The sequence below is a fragment of the Columba livia genome, chromosome 5, assembly GCF_036013475.1.
Source record: "Columba livia isolate bColLiv1 breed racing homer chromosome 5, bColLiv1.pat.W.v2, whole genome shotgun sequence".
Classification (NCBI taxonomy): Eukaryota; Metazoa; Chordata; class Aves; order Columbiformes; family Columbidae; genus Columba; species Columba livia.
The window spans coordinates 59,836,434-59,855,761 of NC_088606.1; the positions used below are offsets into that span (position 1 = coordinate 59,836,434).

Below are 19,328 nucleotides of genomic sequence, written 5' to 3' on the forward strand. Positions count from 1 at the left end.
TTAATTTATTTTTTAATACAGACACTACTTGTTCTATTTCTGCTTCATATGCTTCACTGGAATAGGCAGAAGGGTAAATAGAACCCTTCCTTCATCGATTACCCTTTATGTAATACATAAAAACAAGAATAGAGAAGGTTTTTTTAAGAAGAATGGGAATGAAAAAAAATACTTCTTTCAGCTAGGAAGTGTAAATGGTCCACAATAAAGTGTGTGGGGGGAGAACTCAAGAGAGAAATATAGAACAGATTGATAGTTGAACAGATTGATACTGAACTACTGCGGGCAGGTGGTAGAAGAACTGGTAAAGTCTCTAGTCAACATATTGTGGGAGTCCTTATATGAAGGGACATCCTTCGGTGAAGCACAGTACTAGTACAATACCTCCATGATGGAAATGAGCTAACTAAGCTCATTAACTAAATAAGCTAAACTAACTTATGCAGGCAGTTGGGTATTACCCAGGCACTGTAAAACCACGTTTGTGTGCTGATGATGGAAGAGTGACAAGCAGTAAGAACTATGTCACTTAGAAAATATTATACTAAATCATTTGATTTAAAATATGAAAGGAACTGAATGTAGTTAGATTTACTACATTATGAAGTAGAAAAGTCAAAGCCAAACATTGTTTTCAAAAATAAACCCATTAAGTTTGCTAATACGAGTCTGACTTTTGATTTTGGGGGAAAGAATGGGGAAGAAAAAAGAAAGCATCCTTAAAAGATGCTAAATTATTTGACTGATACTTTATGATGCTTTAAGAACACAAATCACCTCATAGTAACTCCTCCACAGGACCCATGGATATTAAGTTACAGTTGCTATTGGTACCATAACTGAATTTCCTGACTCATGTTTGTACAAAGTCTCATCCCTACATATAAAAGCTGACGCTGATAGAATGGCATGTGCAAAGGGAGATTTGTTCAGCTCTTCTCTATAGCAGTTCTATCCGCTGCAGAAAGGCCTTCATTCCTTCAGTATTGTTTTAAACATTCTTCGTAAAAGCTTGAAAAAGCACTTCATAATTTAATGTTAAATTGTTACCCGATATTTTGATTTTTCAGTATAAAGCGAAAAGTTGTAGCTTCCAACTTTGCAAATCTTTAAACCAAAACTGCATTCATTATTTGTTATCATATTAAGTGGGGAAAAAACAAAACAAACCCACAACTAATTATTTTAGTTCAGTTATCACCTGACTAGTTCCAATTTCTAGCTAGTTTAATAAAAAAAAAACAAACAAACAACAACAGCACACACACAAACAGAACAACCCACAGTGAATAAATGTTTTGAATTTACACTTCAACTGAACAAAGCATTAACTGGTAAAATACATCAGAGGAAAATTTCTGAACTAAAACATGAACATTTCTGGTCTTAAATGCAAAATGAATGGCATGCAAAACTCAGATTGGGTACTACAGTTCACATTTAGTTATAAAAACATTACAGTTAAGAAGAGCTGGACCCCCCAAAATTTTGACATTTAAATAAACTATGGTGGGTTTTGTTTATGTGGAGTTTTTTGTTTGGTTGGTTTTGGTTTTGAGTTTGTGGGTTGGTTTTTTTTCCCCTTCTAATCACAGGTATTCACTGCTCTCAAGGTCACAGCTTCAAGTTTTCTTCCATGAAGCTAGGTCTTCAAATTCACTTAATTCCAGCTCTGACGCCTGGGAAACTGCATGTGTCCCTCCCTCTCCCTTGGCAATCCCCCCCAATAAAAACAAAACACCAAAACAAACCAACAAAACCATGCAAGAGTTGAAAAATTTAAGCTGGGAAATGATATAATGAATGAGCCTATGAAAGTAAATTCATGCTCTAGTAAACTGAAAGGTGAGAAATGGTAATAAAAGTAAACACGGAATTACAGAATTCATGCATGAATGAATTCTTTGCTCTAGAGTAAAACAGAATACATGACCTTGACAGAAATTGAGAGACATTAGGTATATGTGATTAACAAAAGTATTCAAAGCTATCCTTTATAAAAATCCTAAAAGTTTAGACAAACTATACTACTGGAAATTAAAAACCACCAACAACAAACCCTTAAAACCTGAAAATTAGGAACATTTATGGTTCATAAATAGTTCTCAGGCTTTTTCAAATCTCTCTGTAACAAAGGTTTCTTAGCCTGGACATGATAACTTACTAGGTCAGGCCCAGACCCTTATGGAAAATCCTAGTGTTGAATTTTTGTTTGCCTTTCTGCATTTCAGCAAGCTTTGTAAACGGAAATAATTCTTCTTGCCCAGAAGCTGTTATAGAACCAACTCAGCAGAATAAGCTCTACTAAAAACTTACCTTATTAATCTATTAAGTACATGTGTATAAATCCCACTAGGGATACAGAAGTGTATATGAGCACAGTGAAACAGATTTTGTATTACCTTATACAGGTACCATTTGTAATATTAGTCTCAAAACACAGATGTCATTGAAGGAGGACAGTGCTAACACAGGGCCAGAAGATCTGATATGTCAAAGAAATATAAGGAGGTCCAATTTTCAAATGTGCTCACAGCATCCATTTTCTCCAGTTCCTTGATATACACAGAAGACTGCTGTAAAAATCAGCTGCTTTGACAATAAACAGCAAACACTCAGCCAACTGACTTAGTGTGTAGAACCCATACAGCCCTTGGTCCTAGTGCCTCTGTTTATTATTGCCTGTACTGTAATCAAGACAGGTATCCATCCAATTCATATGACTCAGAGGCAGAAAACAGCTATGTATTTCTGGAACTCTTACAACACCATAAGAACAGTCATGCTTGTTCAGACTAAAAGCCTGTCTGGCCCAGTGCTCTGTCTCTGATGATGTTCAGTGCAACACGGGTGCACAGCAATCAGTCTCCTACTCCACCTTTCCCAATAATCAGCAAGTATGAGACTGGACAGGAACCACCATGTTTCATAGATGTTGAAGTACCTACCCTCTGTAGATTTATCTATTTTCAAACCCATTTTGTATATTTTTTCAGTGAATGCTCTGACATAATAGAAAAAAAAGCAAACTGTTTAATCACTGCTCACTTTTGCATGCCACTGTCTTTCAGTCCCTTTCCAGTTCTATTCCCTTTTGTCCCCCAAAACACCCCATTTAACTAAAGTTGTTATCCTGCAAGTCACTCCTCAGAGTAAATCCAGTCCACAATTTTCAGTGTGCTGCTTCTCCATATACTTTTTCCTGTTTTATTATACCATTGTTGAGATGGGTTGACCAAGGCTACATTCAAGTTGCAGGGCATTTCTGACCTTTAGAGCAATGCCACGAAAGAAATACATCATGACATAAGTGAATATGTGAATGTTTCCATGCAGACTAAAAGCAATGAAACTTTACAGAAATAACTCACTTTGGAGGATTAGAAGATCAGAGAGCACTGAGCATTCCTTAAAATGGACAGACACTAAAGTAGGTGAGGATTGGTAGAGGAACTGGCACCAGTGGACACTGAGATACCCAAGATCTGTTTTTCTGCAATAGAACCTCAGAACAAAGAAGAGGGTTAACAAGCTAGAAAACTGGTTTCATTTAATCAAGAGTGACAATTTTCATCCACAAGATTTCTAAGGTAAAAAGCTGAAGTCTAGGTTAGACCACACAGAGAAACAATCCAACCCAGACACAACTTGGAGAGATATTTTTTATTACAGGTTATAAAACTCTGCCCCAAATTTGCCTCAACTTTATTAATGTGATATGAAGATTTTATGTGAAGTCTAAACTCAGCTTTAGACATAAGGCTTAACAATGAATACTACAAAGACAGCTTTTTAAATTCAATTTCATATCGACGTTTTTCCCTCTTTGAAGCATTTTGTGCAGCAATTTCTAAATAACTGGAAACATTACTAGGCTGTTTTAATGTGACCCACCCTGCATCTGTGAACACAAACATGCTGAATTCACACTAACAGGAACTGACAGTATCAAGTACTTCTGTATAAACTTAAGCCTCAGTAGCTATTTTGAGGAAAGTATCTGTGGGAAACAAAGAAAGGAAAACTATACTTCTGCTAGAAACAGCAAATTCAACATAAATGAATCTGCTTGGATTAAAAGCATTAAAGTAGGAACAACAAATGGATCACTATGAAAAGCACCATATCGCACATTACTCATCACATCAATGAAAATATAAATTTTAACAGCTGTGTCAATTTAATGCTTCTGCTTAGAAACAAAACATTCTTATATTGATTGCTTCCTGAAGATTAATGAAATTATGTTTGGAAAAAATAATCTTCAAGCTTTTCTCTTTCTCTGCCTAAAGAAAAGGTATGAGCAAGAGGTTAAAATTCTCCATGGCAAGTTAAATTCTGATCTAAAATGACACATTTTGTTATTTTGCTCATCTGTTCTCAGAATATGGGACATTGTACTCCTTGCAGAACTGGCCAACAAGTAGGGAAGTAGCTGTATCAAACATAGTGCCACAGCTGATTTCTAAATCAGAGAATGACATATTCTTTTATCATATTTACTTTCCATACTTAATGGATTAATACAATTTTCTAATTATAAGAAAAAAGCATTATAAAGAGAGGCAATCTTGCAAGACAGACACAGTATTACCTTGACATCCAAAACATTTAGTATTTTCAAGATTCACATAGGTGAATAGAAAATTGTAATATCTCCCCATTATTACAGGTGGCAAGAAAAATGTGACATCCTTTATTCTTGTTTTTCCAGTGTATACTAGGAGAAAAATTAATATCGATATGACTAGAGACAGATTAAGTACCCACTGAGAGCAGAGGCTGACTTTAGAGGCAGGCTGTAATGAATGTGCGACTAAATATATAGGTTCCCTATATGACCTATTTTATGGAGAAGCTGTATTTGCTCACAGAAAAACATGTTTACCTACCAAAGGACTTAAAGAGAAACACCACACTGAAAACTCACTGGAGAGCTCAGCTTTTGTATCTCACATACATCTGTGCGCACTGTTACTGTTTCTGCTCTATTGCCATAGCTGAAACAAGTAAGTTTCAGGTAACTGTACATCCAGTTTTGAGTATTTGGTGCAAACTTTTCTTAGGCTTACAAAAGAGTGCTGAAGTGCCCAGAATTCTACTTCCATAAAGCGGATGCAGTTGATGGCACAGGATACAAAAGAGATCCTGCAAGTCTACTGTTATACATAGCACCTTTTATTATCAACTGTGCTAGGCATTCTCAAGGTCTTAACAACCACAAAGCCCATCATGCCACGTCTGCTAATCATTTCAATAATCATATTCTCAGTTCCATACAAATGTAAAGTGAACAAGTTTCTGTGTCAAATCATGTTATCAAGGGTAAGTCAATTCTATTTGAATTTTTTCCTATACAATATACGTGATGTGTAGGATGAAGAAAGAGATAAGAAAATGCAGCTCCATGGATCAGAATGCCTATTTGAATCTGCAAAACTTTAAAAGTATACATAGTTTCCAGAAAGAGACTAATTGCTCAGTAAAACTCATTCCATGTACAAGCCTCCAAAGCTACCATATTCCAGTTTAATCATTCTGGCTTCCAGGTTTGCTAGGACACTTAATTCAAAAAGCTTTTGGAAGATTTCTAAATCAAAAAATGCCTTTCTCAACACAAACTGAATGCAAGAACTGGACCTAGAAACAGACTAATTCATAAACTCATTATTCTTCTGGGGTTTATATACATATTTACATCTGAAGTTCAGGATGCTGTCAGCATAATTCATCAGTGGGGTATGTATAAAAGGTCACTTTTGTTCTCTTTTGATAGTGAATTCCCATTACATTTAAGGCATGAAACAATATCAGTCAAACCATTACAATGAATACACATAGGATTTCTCTAGATTAATTTTCAGGTAAGTATTTTAATTAAGTACTTGAACACCAACGACAACCCACAAGTATTTGCCAAAAAAAATAACGCTGTAGCCTAATGTTTGTGCTACTATGTGTTACTTCCAGTTCAAAGAAAAGCTCTTTCATATGATTGAAATAAATAGAAAAATTGCAGTTGTTACTGCAAATGGTAGAGTATAACACTGCCTGAAGCCACCTATTATTAGAAAGTTGGTCAAATTTTACTGGCTCTGAAATAAGCGAATTAGAAACATCTGTACTAACCTAGTAGAAAAGTGAAACAGAATTATTATATGACTTTAAAGGACCCGGGTGTCTCCATTGTAAGGCCAGAAGTCCTAAAGTGCACTGTCACAGTCCCCAAGAGCAATGACACCTGAGGGGATGCTGAGTGTCAGGCTTTGACACATCCTGTCTTACCGCAGAGTATTTCAGGTTAAGACTCGGCCGCTTTTTAGAACTGTTTGAAAGGCTTACTACTCATATTTGGTCTAACTGTGAATAGACCTATGGAGTTTCCTGAGGTAATAACTTAATTGTGTATTTTACTGTTTGGTAACAATGCCTTTATTGAACCTGTTTATTAAAACAACCACAAAGTGAAATTATTTCAGGCTAATGACTTGCAAAGTCCTTTAATCCCTAACAGCAACAAGAAGATTTGTCTTTATGAAAACTATCTCAGAAGTTTCTTATATCTGGGGCCAAGTGAAAGTGCATTAAAATAAAATAACACCAAAACCCAAAATAAACCAAACACCCCCCCCACCCCCCCCCAAAAAAAAAAAAATAAAGAAGAAAAGATCGAACTATTCAAATGACCATCCGTTGGGTGAAATTAATTTTTTTCTTCTATTTCCGGAGGGAAAAGGAAATCAGAGTCCACTGTCAGTTTCTTCAGTTTCTTTCATTTTCCAGAAAATGGATCTAAGTCTGCTCCCATATAGGTGATCTTGTTATATACTTTCATACTAAATTTGTAAGTAAAATTTGATTTGGTATTATATACAAGAGAGATTTAGTCCCCTGTGTTACAGCGGTCTTCAAAAACTCCAAGTGGAAATAATCAAGACAGTTTTATTAATTAAAATCCCCAAAACAACAACAACAAAAATCACAGAATCATAGAATCCTTTCAGTTGGAAGAGACCCCCAGGATCATTGAGCCCAACCGTAACCTAACCTAACTCTAGCACTAAATCATGTCCCTAAGAAAATATATCCAGTCTTTTCCTACTTGAAAAGAAAAAGATGTTAAAAAAACCACTGAAACACTCTCATGAGGAAATTGTTTCTTCTGTATTAGTCCTTATTGATAAGGGGTAGCTTTGCTCCATGACATAAACAGTACTGTTTACTTTGTTAGTTAAGAAAAGCAGATAAAATGCATTCACTATACAATGATATTTACAGGCACGCTACCCAGCAAACTAGGCAGCTTGCCTAGCATGGCTGTTTTATCTGTCTCAACTAATTTGGAACCTCTGCTTCTAAGCACCCAAATCTGGGTTTCCAGAGGAAATGAGCAGCTGCTAGTCCTGTTCTTCTGAATTAGTCCCTGGATAATCATAAGCTGTGATTAAAAAAACAAACAAACAAAACCCAAAATCAACCAAACAAAAAACCTCCAAACTAATAATGACCGGTGAATCCAAACTAAAGTCATTCTAGAGCATGAATTCTCTTTGTACCAAATAATTTACTGTGAGCACAAACTCCTTTCCACATTTATATATACATATATATATACATGTATATATATACATGTATATATATATATATATAAAAGGAGCTTTCTACAGTCTGTCCTTTTGCAAGTACTTTATGCGAAATGAGAACCAGCTTGGCCTCACAATCTATAAGCAAAACTGAAGATCCTACCAAATTTCCTAATTAAAATGGAGAACACAATCAAAGCAAAACAGATTCAGACCACAATTCTTGCAACAGTTTTTTAATCCTTATCCTAATCTACAACTGTTATGAAACATAATGCGCACTTGACAAAGTACAGGTGAGTAACTATTCTGGACTGGTAAGTATTTTTCAGAGCAGCACAGTATGTTCTTCAAAGCAGACCAGAACAGACCTTTTCCTTGCACAAAAGCTTGTTGTAACAACTCTCCCTTCTTCTAGTAACAAAAGGTTCTAATATGATTTTCCTTTTGTACATCTAAGGTTTGCCAGATCAGACCATTAATTGATCTTTTCAGATTCAGATAAAATTACTACTTTGAATACATTCAACTTACTACATTGAAGAACACTTTAATTCAATAAATATGTAACTAACCATTTATGACCGAGACTTTGAGGTTTAAAATAATATGTACTAAAATACTTTATATATACACTTTTTATTACAGAAAACTACTTTCAAGAAAAGAAAACTATTTCTTTGACTCATTTTGATTTTTTTTTTCTTGAGGCAATTTACACATTCTTTAAGAGAATTATATGTCCTACTTTCATTAATAGTTTACAACCAGTCTGTGTTTCTGGTCAATATAAGTAGCTTTGAATTTTAAGATTTGTTCTTCTCTTCTTGAAACAATTACTAAAGTATATATTACAAAAGAGTTTACAAAACGTGCTTTGCTTACATGTATGTATGCTTACACAGCACTTGAATAAACGTATCTTAAGTTCAGCTAGAGTAGTGTTTATTGTTTGGAAGGAGTGGTGTTCTTTTGTTTTGATTTTTATTGCATGTTTGTTTTTAGTAGTAAGTACATTTAATGTACAATTAATAAGTGTAGCTGTGGTCTTTGAGTACCTCAGTTGAAGTTCTTACCACATTTCCTACAGTCTTACTGTTTCTGAAGTTACTTATGCATGTCCTGTACCCACCTCAAGGACTACTGACTTGTTTTGCCATTTTTTCTCCTGGTCTGCCAGTGAAACTGTTTAGGGAGTGATGGTACAGCCAATGGAGGAAAACCCATGTGTATGTGATGTTTCACTTGTACCCTCACTGCAAAGTATATAGAGAGGTTAAAATCATAAATAAACCAGAGCACAACTTCATACCTTGGGCTGGGCATAGAACCTTGAAAGAAGAAGTTTTCCACATGAAAGAAAGGAATGGAATTAATACTAAACTTCAGGTAAGAGCTTATGCTAACTGTATTGTGAAGATCTGCACTTAAACCTAATGAGAATAGTTTTATAAAGTATATCAGAGTATTATCACAGAATAATTGAGTCACAGAACAGCTAAGGTTGAAAGGTACCCCTTCTGATCACCTACTTCAATTTCTAAGAGCTTGTTTTCATTAGTATGTAGGTTAACATTTGCTGGAATGTCACCAAGACACTGAATGTATAGGAATAAGATGATTTAACAGAAATGTCATTATGGACTACACAATGATAGAACATTTTAAGTAAAAGACAGAGAAGTCTTATGCAAGAAGATCTTACTACATCCCCTGTCTAATACTCCACACAGAAAATACCATCCAGGTGAAATGAAAAAACTTTGCTTTCCAGGATGGTTTATGCTGGTGTTCTACCTATTTAAGATGTTTGGTTTACCTCCCCCAAGGTTTTTGCTAGAGATTTTTTTTACTCCAGAGTGAAACATCAAAATTCTTCAATTTAGGAGCTGACTGGATGGCATGCATTAGTTTATCATCATCATAGAAATACATTCATAAATCTTACTGGAATGTCATTAGAATAAGATGTTCAGATTATGAGTTATTAAAGCAGATGCTACCATCTGTGCTGTATGGTAGTAGAATAAAAACACGATTCACTATATTCAAGGGACACTTGACAAATATTTTCCTCTGCCAAACTATGACTTTCAAAATAAACTTTGGGTTGAAAATAGTGCAAATTGGAAATAAAATTACTTCTTTGTATGAGCAGATAGAAACACGAAGGTATCCCCAGCTAAGTCACCTCTGAATGCGGAGACCAACCAGACTTGTTTTCAGAAAAGGACAAAGTGAAACAACAGTTCCCATACTGTCAGTGCTTGAAATCCAGATTAGAATTCACCATCTTAGATTTATCTTCAGCAATTACTTTAACTGGCATACAATCTGTTGATGTTAAAGAGTATGAAGACATAGCCAACAAGTGAATCATTCTCTATGAATATTCATACATGTTACATCATTGCTTTAATGAAAACAAGACTTCCAGTCAGCATTTGATAAGCAAGGCTTGTAAACAGAGCCAGGCTTTGGACCTTTCTACTCCATCCAGCATGTCTTGACTTCGAGCCTTCAGTTTTATTTTACCCCTCCAGTCTAACTAAAGATTTTGCTGAAGGAGAATCAGGCCCACTGATCTGTTTTCTCCAAATTCACATCTGCTTCAGGAAACCATCATCAACTTAGCACCACATCACTGGGTGATGTGCAAAAGACTTCTCGTACAATCACGCTCTGTCATTACAACTTTTTGGAAGTCAGATCCACCCACTGACCATTGCAGGCATTTTGTCTGTCACATACTATCTGGTCACCATCACGTATCTTATCTTTTTCCCTTTCTAAAACACAGAGAGCTCTATTTTGTCCTGTATTCAATTATCAACTTATGTCTTCAGTTACTTCAGGTTTTACCTGGGTAATTCAGTTAGACGTATGAATGTATATTTTTATGTGGATATAAAATAAATGTAAGAATATGTTTTATGTATCACATAGAGCTGAGAAAAACACTAATGGCTCCCTACTAGTTTGTTGAAGAAATAATTTTCTCTTGTCTGATCTGATTTTCATGGGTTATTCTTTGGACAAAACTTGTTACGATTTTTTTGAAGAGCGTTATCATTATCTCCTGTTCAGTTTGAACCAGCCATATTAAGAGCTTTAAGAAAATATGCATTCAGACACTGAGCATCTGTGCTTCTTCCATTTTTCTGTATAAATATTAAGGAGTATGTGAAATCTTGTCAGTAGAGGATATGGAGACTCCACTTTACTGGTGGAAGGAAAAAAATCCTTAAGAAATTAATTAAGAAAAAAAAACCAAAACCACGACAGAAAAACACCTAGAATGTCAAAAATCATTTTCACAGTTCTATCTGTTAGTATTCAAACTTTGGTTGTTATTCCTTCTATAAATCAAAACACTTCTCTATGAATTTAATTTAGGATACCGTACTACCTTACAACTTCAAGGGCAAGAAACTGATCTAGATTCAGTGCATTTAAGAACCTGTTTAGGAAACAAACTGACTCATGCTCCCAACAAGAAAGCCATGAAAAACTCCAAAATGGGAGAGCACTGTGGCCTTGGAAATGGATTATTTGTTATTAATAGGAATAGCATTCTCTCCAAGATTATGCTGAAAGATGCATCTTACATAACTGAGATTGTATTATTTCTTTGAGGAACTCGGGAAGCAGGAAAGGGAAACTGCATGTGAGTACTGTCTTCTGCATGTGAAGATACCAAATGTTCCTCTTGAATCACTACAAAAATATGCATCTCTTTCTGCTCAGTAGCTTTGGGTTACAGGTCTTCCAGAAATACTAAGTAAGCTACACAATATTCATATCAATCTGGCTCTACAGGTTATCAAATTAGAGTTTAAAATCCAGCTCATGATTACAGTCCTTTAAACCACTACATTGTAACTTGGCAGATGCACAACATAAACATAAAATTCACAAATTGACCCAGACTGGCAACAGTACCATTAGGATTGACTTTTTATGTTTCTTTCAGAAAGGAATTATCTTTGTAATTTAACTTCTTTGTTCTCTGCATCAATGAATTGCCAAATTAGAGCGAAGTGCTATTAGGAAATGGTTTTATAGTAAATAAACACATGAAGATGCAGGGAAACAAAAGTAACACGAGACCTGAAATAAAAACATTGTGCTAAAGCATGTAGGTAGAGTCATCTAGCTACAAAAAAAGTGTCTTTGTTGTTTAACGTGCATCTATTTAAACATCAAACTATAAAATACTGAAAAGGGGTGGCAAGAAGAATTCCAAGCTGTCACAGTTTATCAAAGACTTTATCACCTCAGAGCTGGTGCTTAGATAAAGTTAATAAACAGATAACCCAAAGGTGGGAGTCTCAAGTTTCTTTATCTCTTCAAAGTAACAGGTGAGTTGATTGTACAGAAGAGACAAGAGCAAACTGGAGAAAACTTAGAGAACTTCAAGTAGTTCATGGCTTAAACTTTCCACTTTTTGAGGGATCACACTGCTGAAGCTAAATGATTTCGTACATATCTACAGAATTCTGGTGACTGATCACATGTGCCTCCAAGGGCACCCACTGCTGGCTAAACTTTGTTCGGTAGCTTAGGAGAATTTCCAAACTATTTCTTAAGAAGATGAATTCACTGAACTCTGAGCATGAGGTGACAAACTGACATGATAAACATCTCCAAAAATTTGGATGATACAACTTCACTAGCAGACAAATTTCTTCTGAAGGTTGTCACCTACTGCCCTAAACAACATAATCTTCTGTCACATTACTATTTCTACCCTATTAGGTATTTCTGGAGAATGAAGAAAAGCTTTGCTTGGTACAGTACATTGAATGATAACATGTTTGCATCCATACTGAGTGATCATTATTACAAAACACATTTCCTTATGCATCATTTCTCTGCTTTGATAAACACTAAATCCTCTGAATCATACTAGAGATATGTAAAGCAAGAAGTGGTTTCATCCTATTCCTTTAAATATCTTTTTGAAGGAGAGGTGAAAAGGGCAAAGTGGATTTTTGCTGAGTAGCAAAGCCCCACTAAGATTCTGCATCACCTGCATGAGCATAGTTCTTTGCTGATCTTACCAGGTCTAGGCTCTCATTTGTTTGAGCAGAAAGGCTCAAACATAGCCCTAGCTGTGGGGAAAGGGAACTGTCTCTGAACAGCTTAATAAGAGTGAGAAGAGTGTCTAGGGATAAGTGCTTTACAGGTTTTTGTGGGAGTTTGTTTGTTTCTTTGTTTGTTTTGAAGAGAGAGAGACAAGGAGGAGGCAAACAGGAAACAAGTTAAGTAAATGAGGGCTAGAAGCAGAGCTGCACCTGGGAAAAAAAGGTGGGTCACTGTCTTTTGGCCTTTTTCATTTTCCCATGTTTTGCACTCATAGCACATTCTCACTCTGACTTTGATACAGTCAGCAAAGAAGGGGCAAAGTGTTCAGGGAAGGTGATTCCTAAGGTCTTCACTTACTCTTTCCAGTCTGTTCTCTTCTCATCCTCCATTCAAACACACTCTACCACATTAAGTCACATTATGCTGCCTTAGCACCTGCACAGACAGTCTAGAAAAGCACTTCTCTAGTCTATGCCTACACTGCTGTATTCTCCCTTTGTTTACAGATACACACACTCTGATCACTTTTCCACACCACTGGTACCACCTTAACAAAGGTGAAGTGAGATAAGATACAGTAGGAGTGAGAAGAGGATAGTGCTTATTATCTCTAGTTATTCCTTCCCTACTTCCTTCCTGTCCACCCTGCTTCTAGCATAATCCTAAATGGATGAGGTTGCTGGAGTGAAATAAACATGGTAGCAGCAGTGCCCTCTGCCACCATTCCTCTAATTCCACAACTTCCTGAGGCAGGAGATGAAAGCACAAGGGAACACAGAGCCAGGGAGCAATGCTCCCAGCTCAATTCCTACCATGCTTCAGCCACAGAGATTAATGCCCCCTCCCTTTAATTTGGTGCTTTTCATAGGGCAGAGTCCTAGATGTATGACAGATAAACTGCTATAAGTTTTGCCAAGACACTTCATCATTATCTGGCTTAGGTAAACAAAGCATTTAAGTTTTCAAAAGCGATGCTAACACTGGTTTGAAACAGGCATATCATGCATGTCTACAACAGATATAAACATCAGCAGCCAGTGGCGAGATCAGTCTTGAGCTACCTCACCTTAAGGGTTATTATTAGGGACTCGAAATTATGTCATATGTTACAAATTATAATTTGTTTACATACTATTTTCCCCTCATATTCTGGTACCAATTTATACTTGTCCTGAAGACAAGGTTATTTTGAGTTCTTCCTCTAACTTATACTGGGTTTCCTTTAGATTCAAGAGGCCCTTACAATTGCCTCCAACTGAAACTATCAGCAAATGGAGAGTAAATCCATATAATTTAAAACCAACCCATATGTGCTTAGGTTTGTCACAATTTGTCCTTTCACTCTTCTGGTATACTGAGTTATACTCCAAGCATTTTTGCGCTAGGGAGATACAAGGAAGCATAAAGATTTATTGTTTTTACTTCATAGAGCAGATCCAAGTCAAAGTCAGGAACTCAAGCAAATAAACCAATTAACCTTGAGAGCTGAAATTCAGCCTTCTTTACTCTCCCATCTACTCTTCCCACATTTCCATACAAGTTTCAGAATGAAGCCATTAATACACCTTTTCACATATTGCTCTTTAAAAAACCAACACAAACCCAGAACAAAAACAAGAAAAAAACCCCACAGACAAACCACAGAAAATTGTCCCTCACTCTTCCCTCTCCTGCCAAAACCCTGCAATTAAAATCTGAAATTATAGGAGACCTTTATGACACCATGTGTTGTGCATGCAAATCCTTAAAAACACAAATAGCAATGCATCTATATACAGCCAGATCCGCAGTTACTGACCTACCAAATTAATACTTAACGTCTTATTTTGCCCCATGCAAAAGTGAACAAATGATCATACACAAAGGGGTCTGATACCTTATCATTCTCGTAAACGTTAAGGGAGAGGTATTTTTATCATAGTAGCATGATAACATGAGTGCTGAATGATGAAACTGGAGATCACTTAACATCTCCTCATACTTTTACCTTCCTTATCTCTGTGCTGGTAAAACAGCCCATAAAGTCACTTTCATCTTCTAGCTGTTCTTTTCTCATCGGCCTATTAACTATCTTACTTCTCCCACGTACCTCTTTTCTGCATTAATTTTCAATTACAAACCTGGGAGGGAGAACACCTGACTTCCCCTTCAGAAACCTGGCTGCAGCTGGATGTCATTACTGACAACCGAGTTTCTGAATCGACCGCTCTATGTCAATAAACCGGTTTCAAGCTCAAGTTTCAAAGCTTTGCTCTCTGGGAGAATAAATATTTAACTTACAGGAACCGCGTGTATCTAAGAGTCTTCTCCACAGTATGGAGTCCTTAACTCTCACAGCGATACCAAAGTATGTAAAAAGGAGAAGCAACAGGCGTCGCAGTCACATCCGCAGTCAAAAAAAAAGGATCCTCTTTTAAAAAACAGCCCAAGCGCCTCAGAACCGGCCAGGAGCCTCCGTGCCCCGCTGACCCGCCTCAGGACAACGCGTCCCAGCGTTCCGCCGCCTCACCCGCGCCCAAAGGAACACCCGAAACGCCCGGGCAAGCGGCGCAAAGCCTGCCCGCGGAGGCAGGACCCTCCCGCCCAGCACCCTCCCACGCAGCACCGCCCCCGCCTCGCACCGCCCGCGGGGACCGACCTTGGCGGCGGCAGCGCCCGCCGGGCTCCGCTCCGCTTCCCGCCCCGCACGCGGGGACCGGCGGTGCCGCCCCCACGTGACAGGAGCGGGCAGGTGCGAAGGGGCCGCGGCCGGAGCGCTCGGGGGCGGGATCCGGTCAGAGCCGCCCCCCCGCCGCGGCCCGGGCCCGGTGGGAGCTCGCGGGGCGCTTCGGGACGGTCGCAGCAGGGCTGGACGCGCAAAGACGCGCCCCTGCGGAGCGTGAGGCTGGCACGCAGGTGCGTACCCTCCAGGTCCCGGCGGCACCTCAGCCCGGGTACGCGCACCTGTAGACGCCCTCCGCCAAGCCCTCAAGTGAGCGTAAAACGAAGGCTGCCCCGAGGCTCCGGAGCACGGCACCGTCCCTGGCAGGAGGGACAGTGGCGGTGAATCCTTTTTCGAGGTTTGTGGTGGGTTCCTGGCCTGCACCGAATGGCCTCCTGCTCTGCAGCACCTCGGTTCCTGCAGCTGTGGCGGTCCCTGGTTCCCTGCAGGGACTGCTGGGCTTTGTGTGGCCGAGCCGCCGCCTTCCAGCCCTGCCTTTCCCAACACCTCATTGCAGAGGTGAAAACGGGTGTTATCAGCCCTTCAGGGAATTTCAGTGTGAAGGGAAGAGTTTTAACAGCTCGCCCCACTACGACACCCACCCACCCCCCCCCATTTCCCATTTCCCATTTTTATTCTTTCTGTTATTATTTACTGGAAGTAGAAGAGTTGATTAAAACTACCTTGTTTTGGCTAGTACTACCAGACATATTTTTGGTGCATATTTCTACATACCAGGGATTTGCAAGGTTAACGAAAATGTTATTGAGAAAAGCAATACTCTTTCTCCAAAGGTTTGAAAGGTATTTTTATACTTAAAGCACTTATCTATTTTAATTCTATTAGTAAAACAATAGAATAGACCATTTGTATACGTTTTATGTCGTATTTCTGCTCACTCCTGTTTTAAAAACGTTCTCTGATGCTATGCTTATGATTGCAAAAATGTCAAGTAGAGGAAGTCTCCAAGGAAGCAAAAACATAAACCAAAGACTCCCACCTTTCCCAAAAGGTGCAAATTTTTCTTGTGTCTGTAGAGATTCCAGGATTGCTTCTAGAAATGTGAAAAGTGCTGCAAGTTGTGGTCACTGGGGGTTTACTGGTCACTTTGAGTACCTTGCTGATCCAAAATCTGATAAGGGTTTCTGTTGTTTTTTTTCTGTTTTCACCCAGGCGCATCATCCCACTGTGTGATACTGACACAGCTCTTTCACAGCATTTATGTGCTGAGTACTTCTGATTGTGTCAGTTTTCTAGGGAGTTGGCTAAACAACAGCAAACATTTAGCAGAAAGTGAGATAAAGAGTTTCGAGTAGTTGTAACATGGACAATGTGATTAAAACACACTTGTCGCTGTTTGTGGAGTGGTTGTATTTCAACCGCCACTGTTTGCTGTCTTCCCTCTGTGATGATGACTTCCATTTAAACAGTCCAAGCATGTTTACCATACATGATGTTTTAATGTAATTTTATTACTTATGATAATAATCCTCAATTTTAGAATTTCCTTTTCTCTAGCGTCAGTTCGTACTCTTTTTGGAATGTTAAAACATTTTGCTCCCTGTTACCAACTGACGTATTCTCTGACCTTGTGAAGGGTTATGTGTGATTTCAGTTGTCTTCTAAGCTTATGCATGAGACTTAAGACCATGAATCACATAGCAGATAATCCAGATAAGGAATTGGACCTCATTTTTACAGTGCAAATATGCCCCAGGTGCAAGAGGGAGAAAATGGGAAGTGAAGTTAGAACGCCTTTGAAACATCCCTGAACATGCTAAAAAATAATTAGAACTGGCAAGAATCCAGAGGCTGTGTATTAATTTGGCTTGCTTTTAGATTTTTCTTGTCTTTCAGCTTTGAGGTAGTCACCTTAAATAGGTCACATAGAGGAGTGGTCAAAATTACAATAGTTGGTAACATTTGCATCTTTCATAATACTGATACCAAGAACTGTAACTGTAGCACTGCTTGTTGCGGTATTGTTAAACCATTTGGGAAAAGGGTCAGTGGAATTCTTAACAGTCTGGGAGTGCTTTTCAACCCGAGGTGTCTGGATGGCTTTATGCAGCATGGAAGCAGCATTTGGGACCCTGTTTACTCATTTATGGCCATGCAGTGTTGTTACCTTCTTTCTTGTTTATTTCTGACCTGGCATAGTCAAGACTCTGCTGGCACGCACTGTAATCCAGTGTTTTGCTGGGAAAAGCAGTGTCAGCCAGTGCATGGGAAGGCGAGCGTGGCCCTGCCCTGGTGCTGTGAAGGGAAAGGACCTGTAAGAGTGGGGTTGTGCAATTTCTGCTCCCCGCTGGGAAGCACAGGCAGAAGCAGAGACAGGTTGAGCAGCACCTGCCAAGCACAGAATACAAACCACAGTCCCGCTACTGCTGCAGTGTTCATGTGTAATCATTTTATAGTCCTTTCAGTATTGTTTGATATATGGTGTGCTGATACTACTATGATATTATTGTACCCCTAGAATGCAGAGAGAATCGTAATTTGCAAGTACCTTTAGCTTGTTCAGCCTGTCTCTCCTGTTTAATCTAATTTTAACTGAAGTGGATTAATTCTGCATTATATTTTTTCAGTGTAGCAGGTTTCAGCAGCACTCCCTCAGCTGTCCTGGCCTCTTGGCTAATTACGATTCCAGCAGTCCCCCCTTCCATAAGAGTGGTTTGTTTCTTTCCTGTAGCAGTGCAGACACATTACTGTCACAAAGCTGGCATTGTGTTAAGTCTTTGCCTCTCTTATACAACAGTGAAGCTTATTCAGGGAAAGCAGAACCATCCTTCTCAGAAAAGACCTATTAAAAGAATGAGTTAGGAACCCCAAAAGAAAACACTGCTGGACACTGCTTTACTGACCATCTTAATTTCTTTCATCTCAAAAATCAGTGGAAAGTTATCTGTGAGATCACAGCTTTTGCTCTATAACTGTTTATTTCAACTAGATGTAATGACCAGGGTATATATTATTTCTGTTAAAAATTACTGAGCAGAACTGAGTTTGCCTTCCTCAGTGTCACGGTCACAGTATGGGTCATGCTGACAGGCCCTGTATTTGAGTTCAGGCCATGTTCCTCATCCTGCAAGTATGATTGAATGGTGCTTGGGCTTATGCATGTCCGTAGTTCTTTCATAGTGCACTGCTTGGTCTGTTACTGGATTTTACAGAAAAGTGGTGAAATCGTTTGTAGTCACTGAAGGGGAAGGACCAAACCAGACACTTAGATCAAGGCTCTAAACAGCAATACTCCTCAGACACAAGTTCATGGATATAAGGCAGGAAAAAACATTCATGTTTTGATACATCGGTTTGAAGTATGTTCCAAATTACTGAAAAGTTTATATAAAGCTTTAATTTTGCAGTGTATAAAGGAGATTTAGATAGCTGCAACTAATGCAGTCTAAATTCGGTCCCAGTCTTTCTGATTTTTCATTATCAATTTACTCAAGATTTCTCATAAGAGATACCTAAGGCCTCATGTCCTTCTTATCAAAAGCTTTAGTCCAAGAACACAACAGCAAAGTTTAGTCACCGTGGGACTTCCTTGCTTCGCCCAAATCACCGTACTCATATTCATAGGCTGTGCAGGCTGTGAAACACCAGCATTAAAACAATGAATAAACATTGTGATGCAGAACTGTGAGAGCTGCAAGTACTGTGTAATCTCTTGTTTGTCAAAAACGATCCATTTGAGTACTCAGAGATTTCCTTTCATGTAAATTTGGTTAAATCAGCTGTAGACAGGAAATAATGGGTTGGAGAATCCTTCCCCATTGACTCCATACAGCTAATCCATTATGTCCTATTAGGAAGTGTAGCCGGCCTTATCTTTGACAGAGATTTGTGGCCAGTCATGTTACCAATTTCCTCTGGTAAGGTGGACAACCTTCTCTTAACCTCTGAAACTTTTTGTTTTTTAAACATACGTGGTATGCGCTTTTTTTTTTTTT

The 19,328-nt window shown here is 38.3% G+C and overlaps 1 protein-coding gene and 1 long non-coding RNA gene across 29 annotated transcripts in view; one reads left to right on the forward strand and one right to left on the reverse strand.

Moving 5' to 3' along the window:
- The window catches only part of PPFIBP2 (PPFIA binding protein 2), a 113,193-nt gene that overhangs the window by 92,519 nt on the left and 1,346 nt on the right, over positions 1-19,328 (reverse strand). For 3 of the 27 annotated variants that reach the window (XM_065066267.1, XM_065066265.1, XM_065066259.1), the window contains exon 1: positions 14,952-15,195. The exons of 17 other annotated variants lie outside the window; for them this stretch is intronic. The gene's annotated coding sequence lies outside the window, so the exon portion shown is untranslated. Of the gene's footprint in view, positions 1-14,951; positions 15,253-15,309; positions 15,360-19,328 lie in introns of those variants that run through there. 7 more of the 27 variants (XM_065066257.1, XM_065066245.1, XM_065066263.1 and 4 more) reach the window with 5 other exon arrangements.
- The window catches only part of LOC135579673 (uncharacterized), a 257,122-nt gene continuing 253,223 nt past the window's right edge, over positions 15,430-19,328 (forward strand). For both annotated transcript variants that reach the window (XR_010473280.1, XR_010473279.1), the window contains exon 1: positions 15,430-15,566. This is a non-coding gene — a long non-coding RNA (uncharacterized LOC135579673). The remainder of the gene's footprint in view (positions 15,567-19,328) is intronic.